This window comes from Rhipicephalus sanguineus, chromosome 2, assembly GCF_013339695.2.
Source record: "Rhipicephalus sanguineus isolate Rsan-2018 chromosome 2, BIME_Rsan_1.4, whole genome shotgun sequence".
NCBI classification, from domain to species: domain Eukaryota; kingdom Metazoa; phylum Arthropoda; class Arachnida; order Ixodida; family Ixodidae; genus Rhipicephalus; species Rhipicephalus sanguineus.
In genome coordinates, this window is record NC_051177.1 from 34,101,866 (window position 1) to 34,122,768 (window position 20,903).

The 20,903-nt window shown below is 46.4% G+C and overlaps 1 protein-coding gene across 1 annotated transcript in view; it reads right to left on the reverse strand.

Annotated features, from left to right (window-relative positions):
* LOC119382691 (uncharacterized) overlaps positions 1-20,166 on the reverse strand; it is a 78,831-nt gene extending 58,665 nt beyond the window's left edge. Inside the window, exon 1 of the mRNA XM_037650502.2 lies at positions 19,715-20,166. The gene's annotated coding sequence lies outside the window, so the exon portion shown is untranslated. The remainder of the gene's footprint in view (positions 1-19,714) is intronic.
* Positions 20,167-20,903: the final 737 nt, after the last annotated feature.

Genomic DNA, 20,903 nt, shown 5'->3' on the forward strand with positions numbered 1-20,903 from the left:
ACATCGTAGCTTGATGAAAGGTGGTCCGATCACGGAAGCAATGCAAAACCTGATGAGGTGCCCCCGATCTTGGAGGCAGTGCATAACCACGTTAGGTGCACAAAGCTTTCGAAGGGTGGCGGGGCATGGTCAACACATCGACTGAGAAGAAAAAAGAAGATGGCTTTCACCTTCGAGTCGTCTTCAGCGAATGCATAAGGGACCCTGTGAGTTTTATTATATTCCTTTCACGGTGGCACTAGCGCTGTTTTTTTGGGGGGATTTTTCTGTCCGTTCTCATATAATCGGGAGGATTGATCATGATATGGGAGTCTCCCGTGCAAATCGGGAGAGTTGGCAGGGGTGTAATTGGCTGTTTAAAATATATTTGTTAGAGCAAAAATGTGAACTTCGGAAAGCGTTAGACTTAAGGTCACGCACGCACACCACTTCTGGCGAGACGAGTGGAAAGAAGTGCGCGACGGTCGGAATCGGTAAGGACGGTGCATTCAGAAATATTGAACGGCGGGACCAGAAAACACTTCCTTGCTGGGAAAACACGGCAAATCTGTAGAAAACCGAATGCGCTTTGGAGCGCGGCTCTGCCGTATCAAGACTCTGAAATTTGAGTTGAGATTCTGTGAGGCCTCATGCATGGCTCTGTCGGGGTTTTATGACTGTATTGATATGGCGATTTTTTCCCCATTTTATCGAGATGTCGACTTGCCCTTTAGGCATTATGCTTGGCGCGAATGAAAAAATTTGCACGACATGCACGTCGCGAAGGATCACCGAGGTGTCCTTAGATTAATCTTACGCATGTTAGTGTCGTGACAACCTCCCCAGTATGCAAATGAAGTCGGTTTACTAATCGCAGTGTGATCACAATGAATTGTGAGAAGCCCGTAACTCAAGAAGTCACACTTGCTTTCTTTTTCAGATTAAAAAAAATTGGCCGCGTGTCTGCGTGCTTCGCTGCAAATGTCGTCTAAAGACGATAGAAGAGGCGCTGCGTGAGATATGGACGCCATCTGGAAATACGTTGGGAAACATCAGTGCTGTGTTGCGGGCTGGTAGTCCCGGCGCAGCAGCAGGCGAAGACCGGCGGTGACGAACACGACCGGCGGAGACGCCAGCCAGCCCGAACACGCGGTTTGGCGCGAAGCGCTGAAGCATGAGAAACGTCCGCACTCAACGAGTACTCTCCACACAGTCTTTTACTTACACGCCGCCTGGGTAAAAAGGAACGCCAGAGCGGCGACCCATGGCATTCGTACAGTGCAATACAGAACCGAAACCGAAACACAACAACGAGCTCGTGCAGAAGGCACGGAGGAAGTTATGTTTAACGCGCAGTCTCATTTTCAGCGCAGCTTAAGAAACTAGGGTCTTTAGAATTACGTATGTGTGCATTTTCTATTTAAGGAGCACACCACCTAATACTTGCCTAGTCATGTGGCGCCTCAGATATGCGTAATGTTTGCTTTTTGATCAACAACGTACACAAGTATGAACCTAGTCAGCCGTTCAAGATGGCTGGCCCTTGGGCAAGTGGTTCAACTTTGGCCGGGTGGCTGAATCGAGGGACGTGCCGACAAACAGAAAGACAAAAAGACAGACCAAAATTTCTCCGTTTAAGTATCCCAAGAAAGACTATCGTCTTTAAAACTTGGAGGACACTTGAGCTTCGCCTTCAAGAGAAGGACGCGATAGCGTAATCGAGCCCCGTGCGCATCGCCTTCACGATTGATAGCCTGATTTCGGTTCTCGGTGGATGCCTCAACCGTGCCGAAAGGAAACGAACCTCTGTGCGCTTATAACATTGTCCGTTTCAAACTATCCTAGAATGCCCACTGCTATACAGTTGCGAAGTGCCCACTACACCATAATTCTTCCTGTTGCGAATCAGCGAAGAGCCCACTACGCGTCCGTAAGGCAACACGCGAGCCTACGCAGCTGCTAACTTGTTGATGCTTTTGCTGCTGATGATTAAGTATGTCTGAGCGCTTTGTGATGGGTGGGCCTTTAAAGCCCCCGCTCGTTGCGCAATTCACATGTTTTGATACCTGGCGCGATTCTACGCTTCTGCCACGTAACATTACATGCGTTAAGGAGACTCCTTCCACTACATAACATTCATATAGTGTTTGTTTGTTTCGAAGCACTTTCAAGCAATGGCGTAGCTCTGTGGTAAAGCACCTGCTTGCCACGCAGAGGGCCCGAGGTCGATTCTAACTTGAACCGAAGATTTTTATTTGCATCGTTCTCAGTTTTTCGCTCACGGACGATGCCGACGCCGACGCCGACACCGGAATTTCTGCGAAACAATAGAGGAGGAAAAAGTTAAAGGAGAGCGTACGAAGCATATACACACACGCGCTAAGGTGGGCAGCTGCAGGCTTGAAGAAGACAAGTCCGCTTGTCGAAAAGTTCACTTCAAGGACACCACGTGCTCACAAATTTTTCATCTCTTCAGCTTCCGACTTTACCTGAACGTCGGCCCTTTTTTTGTTTTTGCTTTCTTTCTAAATTTCGAAAGTGTGGCCATCGGCACACTTGTTATGAAGTTTTACTACATGGCGCTAATTAGGTAGGCCTGACCTACTTGAACTAGTCTGAAAACGCCTAATTTTGTACGCTAACCAGAACCTTGAGCACGGAATGACTTTTATTTGCAATTGCTAAACGGCAATCGCGTATCTTGAATTTCGACTCAAGGCGAATGCTCGATTCATGAGGCAGTTTGCTCTAACAGGATAAGCGTTCGAGAGGAGCAAACGACCTAAGAAGTGGACGCCTCGACGAAATATTTTAAACCCATTAAAGCTGGAAACTTATGCTTACGCAATCCCGAGATAGGTTTCAGAAAACGAGAGAAATTAAAGAATGTCCTAAGCTTATCTCATAACGTTGCAGCGTACGTGACGTCAATATGAGAAGTGACATGATCAATATGTCATTGAAAACGTGAACTGCAAAAAAAGTGAAGAGAGTAACATAAATAAGAAAAATTCAAAACGAAGTCTTTTACTTGGCGCAATGCAAGAAAGCAACACACTTGTAAAGTTTCATTGATTCAGCGTTCCGAGCAAACTGATATAACGCTTAGTTACGCAATGATTCGCGGTAAAATTACCATGTGTTGATAACGTAAGCGGTAAAACAACTGCACATCTACATGGCAATGACAGACGCCGTAGTGGAGGGATCCAGAAATTTTGACCATGTGGTATTCTTTAACGAGCACACGGGCCTCAAGCGTTTTCGCCTCCATCGAAAATGCGGCGGCCGCGGCCGGGCTGATGGATACGTCAGTAAAGAAAGAAAGAAAGAAAGAAAGAAAGAAAGAAAGAAAGAAAGAAAGAAAGAAAGAAAGAAAGAAAGAAAGAAAGAAAGAAAGAAAGAAAGAAAGAAAGAAAGAAAGAAAGAAAGAAAGAAAGAAAGAAAGAAATGGAAAATGCTAGTCAAAATTGAACGATAGATTCTCGGTATAGCATTGGTTGGATATGGTTGATATCCTGGCGAGGATAATTATTGGTTAGCTCGACTGGTCGATACTATGAAGCGTATGAAAGCTGTGACGTTTTAATGCCTCTATAGGAAAGGTCTGCACTAGAAAGCGCATGAAAAACCTCGCGACGACTAACACGTACTGGGTGTGTTGTTAACAGGTTCACTCAACCAATTCGCCATCGTGGACTACAGTGCCTACGCAGGATTTGTCCAGTTTGCGCACCCACTCTTCTTTCCCTCTTTCTTTCCCCTTCTCCATCGCCTTAGGGTAAGGGTAGCAGACTGGATGTTTCAATTGCGGTTGACCTTCCTGCATTTCCCTCATTCGTATCGCTCTCTCTCTCTCTCTCAGTCACACAGAACTCTGTCCAAACAAACTAAGGCTCGGGGATACAATACAAAGAGAGCCTCGCTTTGAGTGACGAATAACCACCACTTAAAAGGCAAATTCCGCATTTCCTCACATACTGTAACTATAGTCATGGATAACGACTGGTCGCCTAATAATGGGAAGCTGTCCGTCAACTATTTTGCCTTTGTACTTGCAGATGTCCTGTAGCTTCACAGCAGCGATAAAAGCAAAAAAAAAAAGACTAGTACGAACAAAATCACAGAGACATTGCTGGTTTCCTCGTCTGGTTTCGTCATTGTCTCATAACAATAATAATATCTGGGGTTTAACGTCCCAAAACCACGATATGATTATGAGAGACGTCGTAGTGGAGGGCGCCGGAAAATTCGACCACCTGGGGTTCTTTAACGTGCACCTAAACTTAAGTACACGGGCCTCAAGCATTTTCGCCTCCATCGAAAATGCAGCCGCCGCGGCCGGGATTCGAACCCGCGACCGTCATTGTCTCATGTGTTGTTGTGAAGTGTAATGTGTATCACCAAGCCAGCCAAAGAGCTGCTCTCCTGCAAATAGCCTTGATTACATTTGTTTTTGTCTCCAGTCGCGATATTCTTCGAAGGTGTAGGGCCGACCTCTCCATCTGCGGATCATGCTAGAAGGTTCAGGTGTTCTTGATTTTCTTTAAATATTCGTTTCCAAGGCGTGCTCCGCCACACGTAATCACAGCTGAAACGAGGAACAGCTCGAGAAATTCGGGCAAAGAAGTCGAAAATCTGGAAAATAAAGGGCCCCTAAACAACCTCTGAAAATACAAAGAACAGGCGCGTTATACTCTCCTGGCGTTTCCCGTCTTTTCGGCTCAGTTCGTGACGGCAGCAGTCTGTTCACGCGACGTCATGAGGATATTAGCTCTCTATTGGTCCACATACGAGAGATATCAATGGTGAATTGTCTCCTACCCTGCTTTGCCGTGCAGTTGCGCGCCCGTTCTGCCTTGCCCCGCATGACTAGCATGCGCGATCAACTGTTTTCACTTCGTTTTCCAAAATACGGCAGGAAGTGGAAGATGGAACCTTGCGATGAAAAATTCCGTAAACAGGGGGTGGGTGCTCGAGCCGACGTTTCGACAAGTGGACTTGTCTTCTTCAAGGCTAGAACTTGAACTAGTTCAAGGCTAGAACTAGTTCTAGCCTTGAAGAAGACAAGTCCACCTGTCGAAACGTCGGCTCGAGCACGCACCCCCTGTTTACGGATTTTTTCTTCACTTCGTTTTGTGAGTTTTCGACTGCGCAAGCGGAGATAACAGTGTATAGCCGAAACTAGCGAAATTCCGATAGGCTCTACGCTTAGTGCTGGCATTGTCCACGTGTTCTATGCAGAAATAAGTGGCGAGGAGGAGAACGCGCCTGTAGGGAGGGTAGTGAAGGGGAGAAAGAGCTCTCTCTATCGTCTTTGAACTCGGATTGGTTTAGGCGCCCTTTAGATGTTGAACCAAGAAGTGCCAGCCCCTTTAGGCAACGCTGTGGAGCCTAAGGCCTGTACTCGCACGAGGCACCCATTAAATTACTTCGATTTTCTCAGTCAATTGCATGGTTCCTTCCTCCTGCAGCTTTCTGCACCTCGCCTGGTGTTTAACGACCTCCAGTGCTGGCCTGCCTTTGACGAAGCGACGGTCACGTGATGGCGTCATTCATGACGTCATGATGACGGCACATGATGGCGTCACTGATGACATCCCAATAAGGCTTGATGGATGACGTCATGTGGCGTAATATTGGTACCGTTCGTGTTTGTCAACGCGGGACTTTACGACTGAGAAGACGTGAACGGTTTTTGCCTTAAAGAGAGATAACTTCATTGCGGAAGAGTTGGTTCACAGCAAACTATAGTAATGTGCAGCGCAAACTACAAAATACAAGAGATAAAGTGACAATACATAGCGCAGGACAGAACGGGCTGCGCTCTGTCCCGTCCCTATCTTTCTTTCTATTGAAGTCGGTGCTGCACGTTACAAGTTCAATAAATTTTTTTTTAATCGACGCAGAATGAAAATAAGGAAATATCCTTATCACATCGCTGTGTACGCAATATGAGCCATGTTCCGAAAAGAAATAAAATTGATAGAAGAATATAATGAACAAGTCGAAAGGGGACAGAAATTCGTATATAACCCACGCAGTATGCGCGATGAAACATGTTGCTACATAAAAAGCGAAAATGACGCCCGGCAAACGTCAACATGTGTTGTGATGTTACATCAACCAGGCGCAGATTACTGTTTCGAATAAAAAATTGCGTCTTATCACGGAATGTGTGTCAGATCGTGGCCTTAATACTGCACGTTTTCTTTTGTGTTTCTTTTTATCTTCCTTTTGGTCTTTGTTACGCTCATACGTCGGCGTCTTGCGCACAGCCAGTACTCGAGGGTTTTCGATGTATAATATATTTTTTTTTTGCTTACACATACTGCCACTTACTTATCGCCGCACTTGAATAATGCCCTTTTGTAGCGACTCTTGTCCACACGCGGTGGTAGCATATAGGGCTATAGCGTTGAGCTGCGAAGCTCGCGAGGACGCGGGTTCGATTACCAGCCACGACGGCGATATTTAGGTGGGTACTATACATACAAAAACACCCGTGTATTTAGAGTTAGGTGCATGCTAAAGAACATTAGGTGGTTAAAATTATTCCGGAATCCTCTATACTAGAGCTGTGCACGGGCCGTATTTCCGAGCCCGAGCCCGAGCCCGGCCCGGGCCCGCTGACTTTGTCGAAGGCCCGCCCGAGCCCGGCGGCAAAGGGCTGCGAGCCCGCCCGGCCCGACGTACGAAAACACAATGCCGGGCCCGGCCCGGCCCGGCTTTCTGAAGGTTCGCTGCGAAAACAAAACATCGTTTTCCGGTAATTTGGCATTTTATTGAGCATATCGAATATGATCAAAGGGCACACGACGAGCAGTCTCTATTACACAGATTACAAACTGTCGTGCAAAAACAGCAAGCAGTCCAACGATTCCGGCTTCAACGAAGTGCGGCGCTTTTGCATTATGTAGCCCGCCGAACTGAAGTTGCGTTCGCTGCTTGCACTCGTCGCCGAAATTGCTAATATATTTTTTGCCAGCCTGGCAAGCTTGGGATATCTCTGCTGCTTGTTTTTCCAGAAGACTAAAACTTCAGATGGACAGGCGGACGATTCCATTGAGAGATAATCGGAGAGTTCCTCTTTTGTTTAAAGTAGCGAATCGAAAGGAAAAGCGGTAAAGGGCGGTCGCGGAAAAGGCGCTGTATGCGTGCTGGAAAACATTTTCCGCTCATTCTCTATATTGCGGGCTTGTGTCGGGCTTTGCGCCGGGCCCGAGCCCGGCCCGATAAAACTCCAAGTAGCCCGAGCCCGGCCCGGGCCCGAGGTGAAAATACGTCAGCCCGCCCGAGCCCGGCCCGCGGGCCGGGTCGGGCTCGGGCTTTCGGGCTACCCGGAGCCCGTGCACACCTCTACTCTATACTGCATAACCCTATAATAGGGTTCTACAATACGCAAAGTTGTCACTACCGCGCGAAGCTGCCATCGGAGTACCAGGCCATCCGCACACACCGGAGCGAGGAGAATGGCGGTGTGGCACGCTGTGCGAGGTTACTTTCCTCCTCCCCGCATGCTATGTTCTATACGTTCGTTTAGTATACTATACGTTACGGCCTGTAATCTGCAAGGGCTGCGCAACTTGGCGCATGACGCGTAGCCTCAGTTACACCCAGAAAAAAAAAAAAAGACCCATCGCCATGTTATTTGAACGATGAAGAATAGCGTGCAGTTATCAGCTTCCTGGGTTTCGGAAAAGCGCGTCTGCTCCAGTCATTCATCGAATACTTCGCGCGCAATTCGCACAAAATGCTTCCTTTGTGGCAAAAACGTTCGTTCCAGCTTCTGCGGGATTTCGAGGAGATGAAGAACAAACCTCAGAACGTATAGAAAAAATCGAAGGTACTCAAACAAACGGATGACAACATGAAACTTCAATGTTTGGATATGACGCGATCTGCGGTGCGTGGGAACGCTCATGTCGAAAAAAACAGGTATATTACTTTAAAACTTTTGTTTAAGCAGTGGATGACATAAAACTGCTTTGTGTGAACGCGAACAATTTCTTGATTGCCCTCGAACTTCGCACTTCAGCTCCTATGCCGAGGCACTTCCGTATAATAATAATAATAATAATAATAATAATAATAATAATAATAATAATATAATAATAATAATAATAATAATAATAATAATAATAAACAGATGGCTGATCCCTCCGTAATAGGAATCGGTATAACACGACGTGAGTTTTCCCGTGTGACTGCAGCGCCAGAACGCACAGCCTAGCGGATAAAAAAAGCAGCTTTGAGACGGGGCCGGTCAAAATGGAACGCGATGCGCGCGTCTCCCTCCCTGCGTGAGTGGGCGGATGGTGGCCGGGCTACACGGGGGACGCGTTCGCGCGTCCGTTTTCTGCGTGCCCCTAACGGCCAGTGTCCGCGAACTTGAGACGGGCCAGCGGAGCAACGCGGCTCCCTCTGGTCAGTGGACGGTGCCTATAGTGCATTGCTATATGAGAGCTTTACCACGGCCGCTACATAAAAAATTTTGTTTGGCAGATAGAGCACCGCTCGATGTGGACGCACCCACGTTGACGCTCGCACATCTCCGTGCCGACGACGAACGCCCGTGATCATGATTCAATTGCGGTAGCTGAAATTGTCAAGATATACCTGGACACCGCATATGGTGAATCACGCGCAAAGATGGCATCAACAAGCACATAGTAAACAATCATACTCGATATGCACTCCTTCAAAGCGTCGTGAAATGCGAAGGGAAACGCGACGAGCGTCATGTCTTCCCTCTAGCCTGGCCCTTTATTCTCACAGGGCGAGCGGGGAACGCGGTGCGAGTCAGGAGAGCGTCGGAGAGCTATTTTTCGATATGGATGGATGCTATGAGCGAGGCTTGGGCTACAGCCGCCACCTCGCAGTGTGTTAAAGTCACGGTGTAGGAAAAATTAAAGCATTGACGAAATTACACTTCTACTGGAAACGCGCCGAATGGGACGGTCGCAGCAATGGCGCCTTGCCAGGGCTACCTGCGGAGGCAACGAAGCTTTTTTTTTTCGAAACTGGTGGCACACACGTCACCGCCCCGTTATAAAGGCATAGCATCCATCCATCTATCCATCCATCCATCCAAGAGCACTGTTGGAGGAAAGTGTGAAAGATAAAAGGTGCGTTCATGTAGCATCCGTTATGTGTTTGGCGGTATAGCTCAGTGGGCTAACCACCCACCAGCCATCCTCGCGGACTGAGAGGTCGTGGGTTCGACTCCTGTCAACGGAACTTCTCATAGTTCTTTCCTCTTTGCCATCTGATGGCGTTCATTTAGCTGACGTATTTCCGTCACGGAAATACGTCATGAAAGTCTTGGGGCACCCCGGCATAAAGCTTTCGTGTTAATAATAATATATGTGGTCTAACGTTCCAAAACCACGATATGACTATGAGGGACGCCGTAGTGGAGGGCTCCGGAAGTTTAGACCTCCTGGGGTTCTTTAACGTGCACCTAAATCTAACCCCCGTATTCAGAAACGCTACTTGACTTGCCACCGCCTTCAACGCGTTTCGAACGAGCTGCCTTTAGCAATGCCACCTTGCCTTTAGGCGGTGCCTAGGCAGCACAAACGCGTTTCAAACGCGGTGCCTTGAAGCGGTGGCAAGTCAAATTCAAGTCAAGGAGCGTTTCTGAATACGGGGGTCAGTACACGGGCCTCAAACATTTTCTCCTCCATCGAAAATGCAGACGCCGAGACCGGGATTCGATCCCGCGACCTTCGGGTTAGCAGTCGAGCTCAATAAACACTAGACCACCGTGGCGGGGCTTCTGTATTATCGACCATTGAACTGTACATAGGGATTGAAAAGAAACGCTCTTCGGATTCCTTAGGCACAGCATAGCGAAGAAACAAAATAAAAGGAAAGAAAGGCCATTGGCCCTTATACCGGCTGGTTCTCGTATCTCAATGTGCAGACTGCAGACGCTGGTTTCTATCATCCCTTTGGGTCGAAGCACACTATGATACTCAGTGGCATGCCAGATAAGTGACAATAGAGAGTTTGAGAATGTGGTGCCGATACGAAGCGCTACCATTTGTATTACATACAGGGTGTTTCAGCTAAAAAGCACCAAGTGTTAAAAATATTAAACATAGGTGCTACGCGTCTCCAATTAGCGCAGTATTGTTCTGAGCCATATAGAGCACGTCCGAATATTTTTTCCAATCCGCCAAGCTCGGTAATTAACAAAGATTGCTTAATAAACTTTTTAAATAGTAACTCTAGAGAAATATTTTCAATACAAAAGTTGTAGCGCTTGTCCAGAAACATCAAAACTTGTAATCTTTGCTAAAGCAACTCCCCTGCTTAATTTTTTTCCAGCCTTTCTTTAAAGCGCGCGAATTTTAAAAAAAATACCAAGTGACTGCCGCCTAACGCGCGGCGCTTTTAGTTCCCTCAAATGCAAGTTGAACGAATTATCAATGGCTGCTCCGCGCACGAAGGTCGATTGAGCAGGCTACCGGTGACTGCGATGGACGCTAAGTGATTATGGGGGTGTACCACAGAGTTTCCTAAAATTAACTAGAGGGGACTCTGGCGCTGCGATCGTTCAGCTACCATGGGAATGATGGGTAGTACACTAACTTGCCTAGTCTTCGTGCTTGCGGCTTCAAACGTACTTGTGGCTTTGTTTATTGCTATGTTTTGGTTTTCTTTCAGATAAAAGAATGGATCGTTGTGAACTTCGTGACCAGATTTGAATCGCTGAGCCTAAAGAAGTTAAAGTGGCGAAGTGAACCTTCTGACTTTTGCTGAACTTCGTTTTGCGACAAAGCGGATGCAGGCGACGCGGAGCCAAACGGAGCCGAAAGTACGAAGTTTAGACAAATTTGTGTACTACCCATCATTCTCATGCTAGCTGAAGCGTCATGCGTTGCAGCTCCCATAGACACTAGCGCCAGAGTTACCTCTAGTAAGTACTGTAGGAAACTCTATGGGGCGTACCGTCTAAAGAAAAAGTCTACGAAAGAGCGGCCGTCACGTGTGAGTGAATCTTTTATCTCGGTCCTTCATCACGCTGTAACCCTCGCCCCTTCCAATGCGTTTCTTCATTGGTCCGAAAAAAAAAAAAAGAAAATGTCTACTCTGCATTAAATGCTCCCTACGGTCTAATGTGGCATTTGCTTCCTTGCATTTGCTCCGTGGCTGCCGCTTTTTCGTTGAAGAATTTTTTGTTGTTGTTGTTGAAACGGTATGCTCATTTTGTCGCTTTACGTCCATCGCAGTCACAGATAACTTGTTCCATCGATCTGCGTTTGCGAAGCAGCCTTTGATAATTCATTTAACTTACATTTGAGGGCATTAAAAGCGCCGCGCGTTTGGGGGCAGTCACGTGGTATTTTTTTTAAATTGGCGCGCTTTAAAGAAAGGCCGGGAAAAAAATTAAGCATGGAAGTTATCTTAACATAGATTGAAAAAAATCGATGTTCCTGAACAAGCGCTACAACTTTTGTACTGAAAACTTTTCTCTAGAGTTACAATTTAAAAAGTTCATTGAGCAATCTTTGTTATTTGCCGAGCTTGGCGGATTGAAAAAATATTCTGACGTGCTCTATATGGCTCAGAACAATACTGCACTAATTGTAGAAGCGTAGGACCTATGCTTAATTTCTTAATACTTGGTGCTTTTTAGCTGAAACGCCCTGTATATATATATATATATATATATATATATATATATATATATATATATATATATATATATATATATGTTGCTTGCATATAGGCTTCCGAATCATGTGGGAGTGGGAGAGAGTACAGCTTTTCGTCGTTCTCTGTGCGTACCATTTGTGCGCAGGCACCATAAGTAAATTCACAAGGCCCGTAATTATGGCTAGTTGGTTGTTCGTGATCGTGAAAAAATTACACCATCTCCCGCTAAATGGGACCATAAGGCAATGCGAAGCCGGAGCACTTGCACGATCGCGTTCCGTTGGCTTTCGTTGGGCATGCTACCGACCTCGCGTCGTGGAACACGGAGAGATCGAACGCTACGCACGTCGTGTCTTCCCTCTAGCCTTGCCGTAATTCTCACAGGGCGAGTGGGGAACGCGGTCGTCAGGCACGCGAGGGGAGGGGGCGTAGGAGAGGAGGGAAAGGGGGAGGGGACGCGCATGCGCTGGCGCTCATCGCGGCGTTGCACATGAGAGGGGCGATGTGAAGCAGCGTTTCGGCATGTCGATCCCGCGTTTCAGAGGGGGAGTGGAGAGAGAGAGGGGAAAGGGGGAGAGGGTAGTGGAGACGGGGAGGGGAGGAGGGTTTGAGCATGCGCAGTAAGGGTGGTCACGCCGCACACCAACACCGGTTTGAGCTCCGCTAAAAGATGCTTCGCATCTAAAAAACAGCGTCCGTTGTTTTGCGCTATGTTCGTCCGTTGTTTCAGGGGCGAACATGTCCATGCGTGTGGCCTCCGTGTCCGTGCTTACACACCTACTCGTCCACTCGTCATGATTCACTTCGTGGAAATGCGTGGTTTTAACAATAGGTTTAACAATAGGCTAATATCAATCATAGTTGTGACAGAACAATATAAAACACCTGCAAGCGCAAAACCTTTATACTAGTCGGCGACTTCAACGTACACATTATGGGCCTTAGGACCGAGCTTTGCCGTCGACTTTCACTGTCGGCTGTCACGGTATATAGAAAACCGTTGCTATAGTCGAAACATAAATGTGTGCATGTGAATGAAAAAAAGGTTTAAAATAGACGAACATCAATCGTAATAGTGACAGAACAATATAAAACGCCTAAAAAGCACAAACCCGTTATACTAGTCGGCGACTTCAACGTAGACTCTATGGGCTTTAGGACTTAGCTTTGTCGTCAACTCTTTATGTCACTCAATTTACATTATGTGGGGCAACGTTCGGGTAACGTACGGTTACTCACCCATACGATACCCAAGGCTTTGCCCTCTCGTCATGATTCACTTCGTGGAGATGCGTGGATTTTTGCGCTGATCTTTTACTGTCATAAGTAACGCTCGTACACTGACAGACTGCAGTATACTTTCTTATCCGACCACCGGCACCATCGCTACGTCATTAGGAAGCCGCTCCTGAAGGCATACCTCTGCATCACCCACGTAGCCTCATCGATGTTTGCATAGAAAAACTTGTTACGTTTGAGTACACACCGTCGGTGGCTTGAGCCTGATACTATCCGGCGCTTCCTACCTTAATTGGGGGCGCCTGTCGAACAGCGGCACGCTCCCGTCCGCGCGTTCGTAGATCGCATAACAATGTTGTTCGGTGCAAGGTATGCGTCCCGTTCGCGCTTTCGTTGATCGCGTAACGATGTTGTTCGGTGCAAGGTATGCGTTGTCGTTTTATAGCTGCTTGTGGAGGGATAGCTCCTCGAGTGTCATTTGGTAGGTCATCGTTAACACTACGGTAAGTGCTTCCGCTCCCATGCAATCACCGAAGACGCGCGAAGCGTGGAGCATAGGTCACTATTTGGAAAGTCGAGCACTTTGAAATGCCGAATGCTAATGGAACCGTTTCATTTTTATTCGGGCTTAAAGATTGTTTCTCTCTCTTTTTTATTGCATGTAAACGTAATAAATATTGTTTGGTTGCTACTGATCGTAATATTTTGCTTTGTATTGTTCTTTGGCAGCCTAGACGTGGAGCCCAGACTGCGCTTTAGCTGGGCTGTAGGAGAAACCCATCGGCAACAAGGTTGCACCGCAAGATATTACGTTAACAAAAGAAAAGAGAGATAAGTTTTTCTTTCGCAGACCATCCAAAACGAAAGTCAAACACGAAGAATATGCCATAATTATCACCCTGTTGGTGGTGTCGTTAATTCACTTGTAACTATTGAACCCGATACGGCTTCCTGGCACGTTCTTAACTTCAGTTTGCTGTGAATGGAACAAAGCAGACTTCGCTCTTCATCTGACAATACGCGTGTCATGACTGAGATTACCTCTTCAGTTACCACAAAATGAATTTCTCACTCTCACTCCAGTGATATCAATCACTTAGCCAATCAAATATTCGAAAGTCAAGTAATCAAGCAGTCATTCTGCGGTAAAATAGATCCTGAGTTAACTCACGGCTTCATCATGCAACCACACAACCGTGCAGACATACAAGTTTGGATCACTACATCTACGTATGTGCAAGGATCATGTAAAATAAATTTGGTTTTTAAAACTGCATTATATTCTGTAACAATAGCAAACGGACCTGAACGGACCTTAACACTGAACACAACATGAGTTAAGCATTGCTTAAAAATTCTACATATAAGACGGAGCACCCGGCATTCAGTGCATGTCGTAACTCCCGCTCCAATTCGATAAACGTACATGTAACTGGCATGCACTCACAACTTTTTCTTTCAACGCGCGCCTTTGCCATTTCAGGTACGTCACTTATGTCATAATTCACGGTTAAGAAGCCGTTTTTACGAGCCAAGACGCCCTTAAGAGCGAGAAAGCACTATTAGGATTTGATAGTGAACGTTGAGCACAGTACGCGTCGTTTAAGCGTATACCAATGATCACGACGCATAAACGTTCGATTTCGTATTTCGTGCGTTCTGTTGCGTATGTATGTGCGCGCTTTCAGCCACTTTTGTACATTCCTAGTGCACTGTAAACCTTTTCACACCCATATGGGTGTTTCAATCACTGAAACACCCTTGGTACACCCTTATTTCTGACAATTTTTTATTCAAAGGGTGTAAATACAACGCAAACGGCCTTTGCACGCCCTTATTTGAAATAAGGGTGCATGAAGGGGATATGTTCAAATATAACACCCTAAATAACTGGTAGGGTGTGGGGGTGTTTCTTGAAATGTTACACCTATACAGTTTTGTGAAGGTGGTCGTTTTCACATGAACTTAATCAAATCTGTAATTATAACATTCAATATTATGCAACTTTAGACTAAAAAATGTGCTTGGCCAAGTGATAGCTACAATATGATAATGTCTGCGTACCTTGTGATGCAGCCATGAAATGTGAAGAGTTGAAGAAAAATGACGCATCGCTTGACCCACAAGGGTTGTTCGTAATTCACTGACTATATAAGCGCCACGCTTTCTATTAGGGTATGTGTTAACGGGTCTGTATATATATGCGGCTGTAGTGACTTGTTCATCTTATGGGTTGTATGCGTATGAGTGAATTTTGTATTGAATTGAGTGAGTGTGTACTATGGGTTGTATATGTATGAATGAATTGTGTATTGAATTAAGTGAGTGTGTGCTACGTGTTTCGCATACCAGTTAACGTGCGCTATCAATATAATGTATGTAAATCCTCTGCATCAGCCTTCTGTTGTTGCCGTTTCTCTCTTAATGGAGCGAGGGTCACGCGATTTTTTTAAGAGTGTGAATTATAGCTATAGTTCTACCCTGGAAGAACTAGCTATGTGATTTGATTTATAGTGCTTCAGAAGAAAAGGAGGAAAGGGGGCGGGTGAAACCGCTTTATTTATATTTTTGAAAGCGACCTGCCATGGTGGCCTAGTTATGGTGCTCGAATGCTGACCCGCAGTTCGTGGGATCGAATCCCGGCCGCGGGGGCCGCATTTTCGATGAAAGCAAGAATGTTTGAGGCCCGTGTACTTTGATTTAGGTGCACACCAGGTGGTCGAAATTTCCGGAGCCCTCCACTACGGCGTCTCTCATAATCATATCGTGGTTTTGGGACGTTAAATCCCAACAATCATCATTATTAAATTATTTTTGGAAGGGTGTTAGGGTGTATGTTGGCTTAAACACCCCATTTCACTTTTGCCATAAGGGTGTAGTTTTCATATTACACCCTTGAAAATTGATGCATAGAGGGTGTAAGTCCGTGAAGAACGCCCATAAGAAGGGTGTAATCCTGACTGTTACGCCCTTTCCGTGGGGTGTAAGGGTGTGAGTTATAGACACCAAAAAACACCTATATGGGTGTAATATGGTTTACAGTGTTTTCTAGAGAATTGTGCGAGGAACCGAAAGTTGGTTTACTCTCTGCGGTGCCTACATTCACTCGCATGCGAAAGTAAGTAAACCGTTTTGTTACTTGAATGTCTCTTGTGTTCTTTATAACACTTCGCACCTTTATCGTCACTTGATCAACTATGCCCGAAAGAGGCGTATACAGTGGGAATGAGATGCTGTCTTGATTTACCTGTTGAAAGGTAACTGCGTTTTTTTTTTCATTCCATTTTTATTCGCTGCATTTATTTTGTCCGGACTTAATGTACCTTCCTGCAAACTTGGTGTTTTCGCCTGTCCCCTGACTTCGTGTTTTGTAAATGAACGTCAAGGCGGAACGTGTTTTACCTATTTACGTGACTCGGCGTTTACGTTAAGTGTGCTTGAGCAAAGAGAGTTCATACGAACGTACTTTTAAGTGCTTTTTCATACCCCTTACTTCCGTTATTGCATTCTTGTGAATAATGGTGCAATTGGTGCGACAGGAGCAAAGCTGCAAACACCTTAAAGGGGTCATGAAGCACCCCTTGGGCTGATTGAAAAAACACAACCTGCGGAAAGCTGACACGGCTATGAACTGCTCTGCAAAATATTAGTCGTGCGCGCCGCGTAAAGGCCGAGACAGACGGTACGATTTTCCGTGCGATGCGGCGTCCGACACGGCGGTGGGGGAGAGGGAATGGTGGCTGTCCGATGCTATGAAAGGTCACCATTCCGGTTTTCCCACCGCCGTGTCGGACGCCGCATCGCATGGAAAATCGTACCGTCTGTCTCGGCCTTAAAGGCCACAAGCGGAGCGCGAAGTTGCCGTTTCCTCAGGCGCCCTCTTTGTTTTTCAAATAGAGGCCGGTTCTCACTCTCGTCGACGTCGCACGTTGACGTCGCGGAGACATAGCATGCTTATTGGCCGATAGCCGGATGAGATGTGCTTCTTGCGACGGGGTGCCGCCACTTGCCCGCGCCACACTCCTCAGTCTGCTAACTTTACACGGTAGCCGCACTCGCGCATGCGAATCACAGCGGGAGAGCGATCGCGTTTCATGACGCGCGCTGACGTAACTTCTTACCCCCGTGCCATCCCTCCCTGTGTAGCTTCCAGTGCGCTCGTCGGCACGAGAAAAGAGAGAAAGCGCTGAGAGCGTGGGCCAAACCCCCGTAACTCCGCTGATTCTTGACAGATTCGAGAAATTTTTGCGGCAATCGATTCGGGAGGCAGTAAACTCCGATGCTAAGGTCATTAGATCATTACTTGGAAAAGTGGTTCATGACCCCTTTAAACACTACATTATTAAAGGGAAGGTCTACTGAAGCAATAAAAAAGGTATGCGTCAGCCAGTCGTGATCTAGGCGCCCAGCTGCTATATTCTTTCACGAGATTTTAAAACAACATTGATTCAGCTTACCTCACTCAATTCCACGGTTTACCTACTAACGGAAGTGCACTTTCACTTCCGTAAATTGTACACCACCTCTTATGTTGACTTCCTTTCTGGTTTATACGTACCTTTTTGGGTGCAGCTGTGCCGTGCAGGTGCACGAAACTTCGAGCAGCTCATCCAAGTTATAGCAAAGGCTAGCGCACTTTACAGAGCTGTGGGTGGTCTAACCCTTGTTCGCGGACAACGCGTACTGCGCTCTTCCAAAGAAACCGGGGCGCGCCTATCTTTCCCACGCGGCAAATACAAATGTAAGAAAGCTAACGCTCCATTTATATAAATATACTCCCGTAATCTCGCGCCTTCCTCAATATATACTACGCTTCCGTCGCTCGCAGAGTGTGCGGGATTTCCGCGAAGCATTCGCTGTTGCCAGCATTCTCTGGCAGAAGAGCTTGAAGACCCCACTCGTCTTTCTTTCTTTCGTTTTTCTTCTGCGTAGTTCGATATAGACGCTCTTTTCAGCATCCCGTCCGTTTATTAAATGCCACCATGTTTCCACTGCATTTGCCGTCACGGAGCGAACACTACAGCACGCTTTTTTTTTAAGACACTGTTTAAAACGAACAGACGCCGAGACTGATGTTCGGTAGCCATCGGACACCCACGTTCCGCATGTTCTTAGAACGCGGACGATATTTCTTTAAGCCTTACTTGGTTTGTGCGAATGCAAATATTTAGTGCACAAATGTTTGGAATCAATGTTCCTAGCTATCAGAACGATTCGGTTTATATACGCAATGACAAGCGCGGGTCTTTTCGTTTCTGGCCTCCGCACTTAGAAGCAAAGAACGGTAAGAACGAGGAAGGCAGAATTAAGATGCTGTCTCATATTTTTCTTCCAGACAACGCTGTAAACATCATTACAAGACAACGATTTAAACGTCATTACATTCGTTAGCCGGTCAGGGTCCACATTCACAAAACGTCTTACGCAAAAAATCTGCGTAACAGATTATTTCATCCAATCGCGATACGGGACATATCATTAGTGAAGCCAGCTGACCAGTGGGAAAACGCACTTAGGAAAGAGACGTTTTGCGAATCCGGCCCCTGGTTAGTGGCGAGTGGTGCCATTGTTTTTACGCGATTGTATCCATGAAGCCGCGATTCTGATTCCAGAACGTTGTTGCCTGTAATTAATAAGTTGAAGAGCCACGTCGATAGCCTATATATTTTTGGAGTGTTCACGCCAACAGAGACATAAAAAACACCTAATGAATCAAAATGCGTCAATATTTAAAACGATTTGGAAAGGTTTGAAAAATGCTACTGGCAAAGAAACACACTCTGAGATGAATTTGGCATGTTCCAGCGAATAATATAGTCAAGGCACGATGACTTACCTTTGAAAATAAAATAAAAACAGCAGTACTCAATTCAATCAACGCGAGTGCGCGTTGGACTCTCCCAAGGCTGGAAACACCTGCAGCTTTTTCTGTACGTTTTTTTTTATTAATTCAAGATTATATTAAGATGTCTAAGCACCTTTTTAAAAAAAAATTCCGCTATTTCCTAAGCGCGAGCTCTGTTCAACTAGGACGCCGCGGTATTTTTCTGCTATCCATGAAATGTGATGAAACTTGGCAAGAAATTTGTTTTACGAGAAAAGCGAAAAAGAAACAAATACAGAACGTACCGATTGGCGAAAGGAACTGTAGTGTTTGCGCATTACTTTCTCGTCCTTTCTGTACATCGCATGACGAAAAAAAAAATTAAAACCGCGAACAAACGAAAGACATTTTTTTTTTCGCTATCTTCGTCAGCGCTTACCTTCCGTGCAAATAAAGAATACCGAATGCTATTACTTAGGACAAACATGTTACAGAGAAGCATATATAAGAAATCAAAACTTCGATGTTTATCATACAATGCCTACTTCTTTGCTCATAGTCAACTTACCTGTTGTGCAATCGCCGCACTAGCTCATGATCCGTGTGTTCGACGAAATAGAAAATGCAAAGGCACGAAAACAAAGCTAAATAAAATATAAACACGGCGCCTACCTATAATCTTCTCTCTACAAAGACTGCTTGTGTAACGTGCGTGCGAGAACTGAAAGCTGCTTTCTAAAAATAAGTTACAACTAGAGGGACATAAAAGAAAGCAATATTAAGCCTTATGCTTCAAAATAACAAGTGTCTAATTTTTATTTTCACTGTGTTCACTAGGTTACCATTCGCTGGACCCAGTAACTAAGCGTACCGAAGAGACATCAAGTTACGGCTACCTAACTTTTCGTTTCCGATCTGTTTGCTATAAAAATTCTCACAAGGTAACCGTGCAAAACGAAGACTCTCGCAATCTTCTCCGAGAAAAAAAGTTTTGGAGTCACTTACCTGAGGTCTCGGTGCCAAAGTGGCCCGTCGCGTGCTGCTCTCCGTCTCTTGTCGGGCGCGTCGCACGCTATGCGGTCACGAACTTTTTCTTCGGTGGGTTTCAGGTGGGGAGAAGTTTGTCTTCACTTCGGAGCCTCGAGTTCAACGGGTGGGGGTGGTGACGACTTTCGGGTGAAGTTGCGAACGCGCACAAGTTGTTGGGGGTTTAGGAAGAAGCCCGGATGCAATCGAGCTTCGATCGACTTTCCTCTCTCAACGGCCAAGCAAGTGGTGTTGGTGTGCGCCGACGGTGCTGGTGTAGTGCTTCCTCTGACCGTGCTTCCCGCGAGTCTGTGGTTGTTCTTTGCTGGTGCTTCCGCGGCTGAGGCGAAAAGGTGCTGTGCGCGCCCTCCTTCGAACGTCGGTGGCAACTCGCGCTGAATCCGAGTCCCGCACGCTGAGCTACGCTTTATATACGCGCTCCGGCTCCTGAAGGCGAGAAAAAAAACTAAAGCACACCGCGTACACTGGAGTGAGTGGGCGTCCCGACTTGAGAACCGCGCAGAAAGCTTGGCAGATGCGCGCGCGCGCGCGCGCGAGCGCGGCGCGCATGCTGTTGACGTCATTGGCAGGACCGCGACACGATTGGTGGACAGCTCGGCGCTTCACCGCGCAGCGGGATCTTTACTTTTCGGCGCATCGGTCAGCTAGCGCGGAGAGAGTTGTGTGTGCGGGTGGGAAGCAGAAGAGAGAAAGGGGGACGGGGGTGTATCCTTCTGCGTCCCTTTGATGTCTAATCGCTGCGGGTGGAGAGATGATAGGTCGATCACCGTTTGTACTGCTGATTCCGAGGCGATTGTGAAATAAGCACCTCGCGGTATTCGCGGCGGCTGCCTGAAGTTCTTGGACGTGTGCGTCACCGAAACTATTCCGTTTCAGTATAAATTGGCGCAACACGCGTTTCAATAAGTTCGTCGTACCGTCGCCAAGAGTGAGCGATGACCGTTTTGTTGTAACGAAAGCCACCTGTTACTACTTCGACGACGTACAGTCTCGATGCTTATTTGCAAGATTTGAAGTATGTTCTTTTAATTCCGCTTTCTTCTTTTTTCTTTTTTTTTTACATTTAGGAGAGACACGAGAGACGTGGAAGTACAAAATTAGGTCTACGTGTGTGCTGTGCTTGTTCGCATGGTAGCAGAACTTTTTT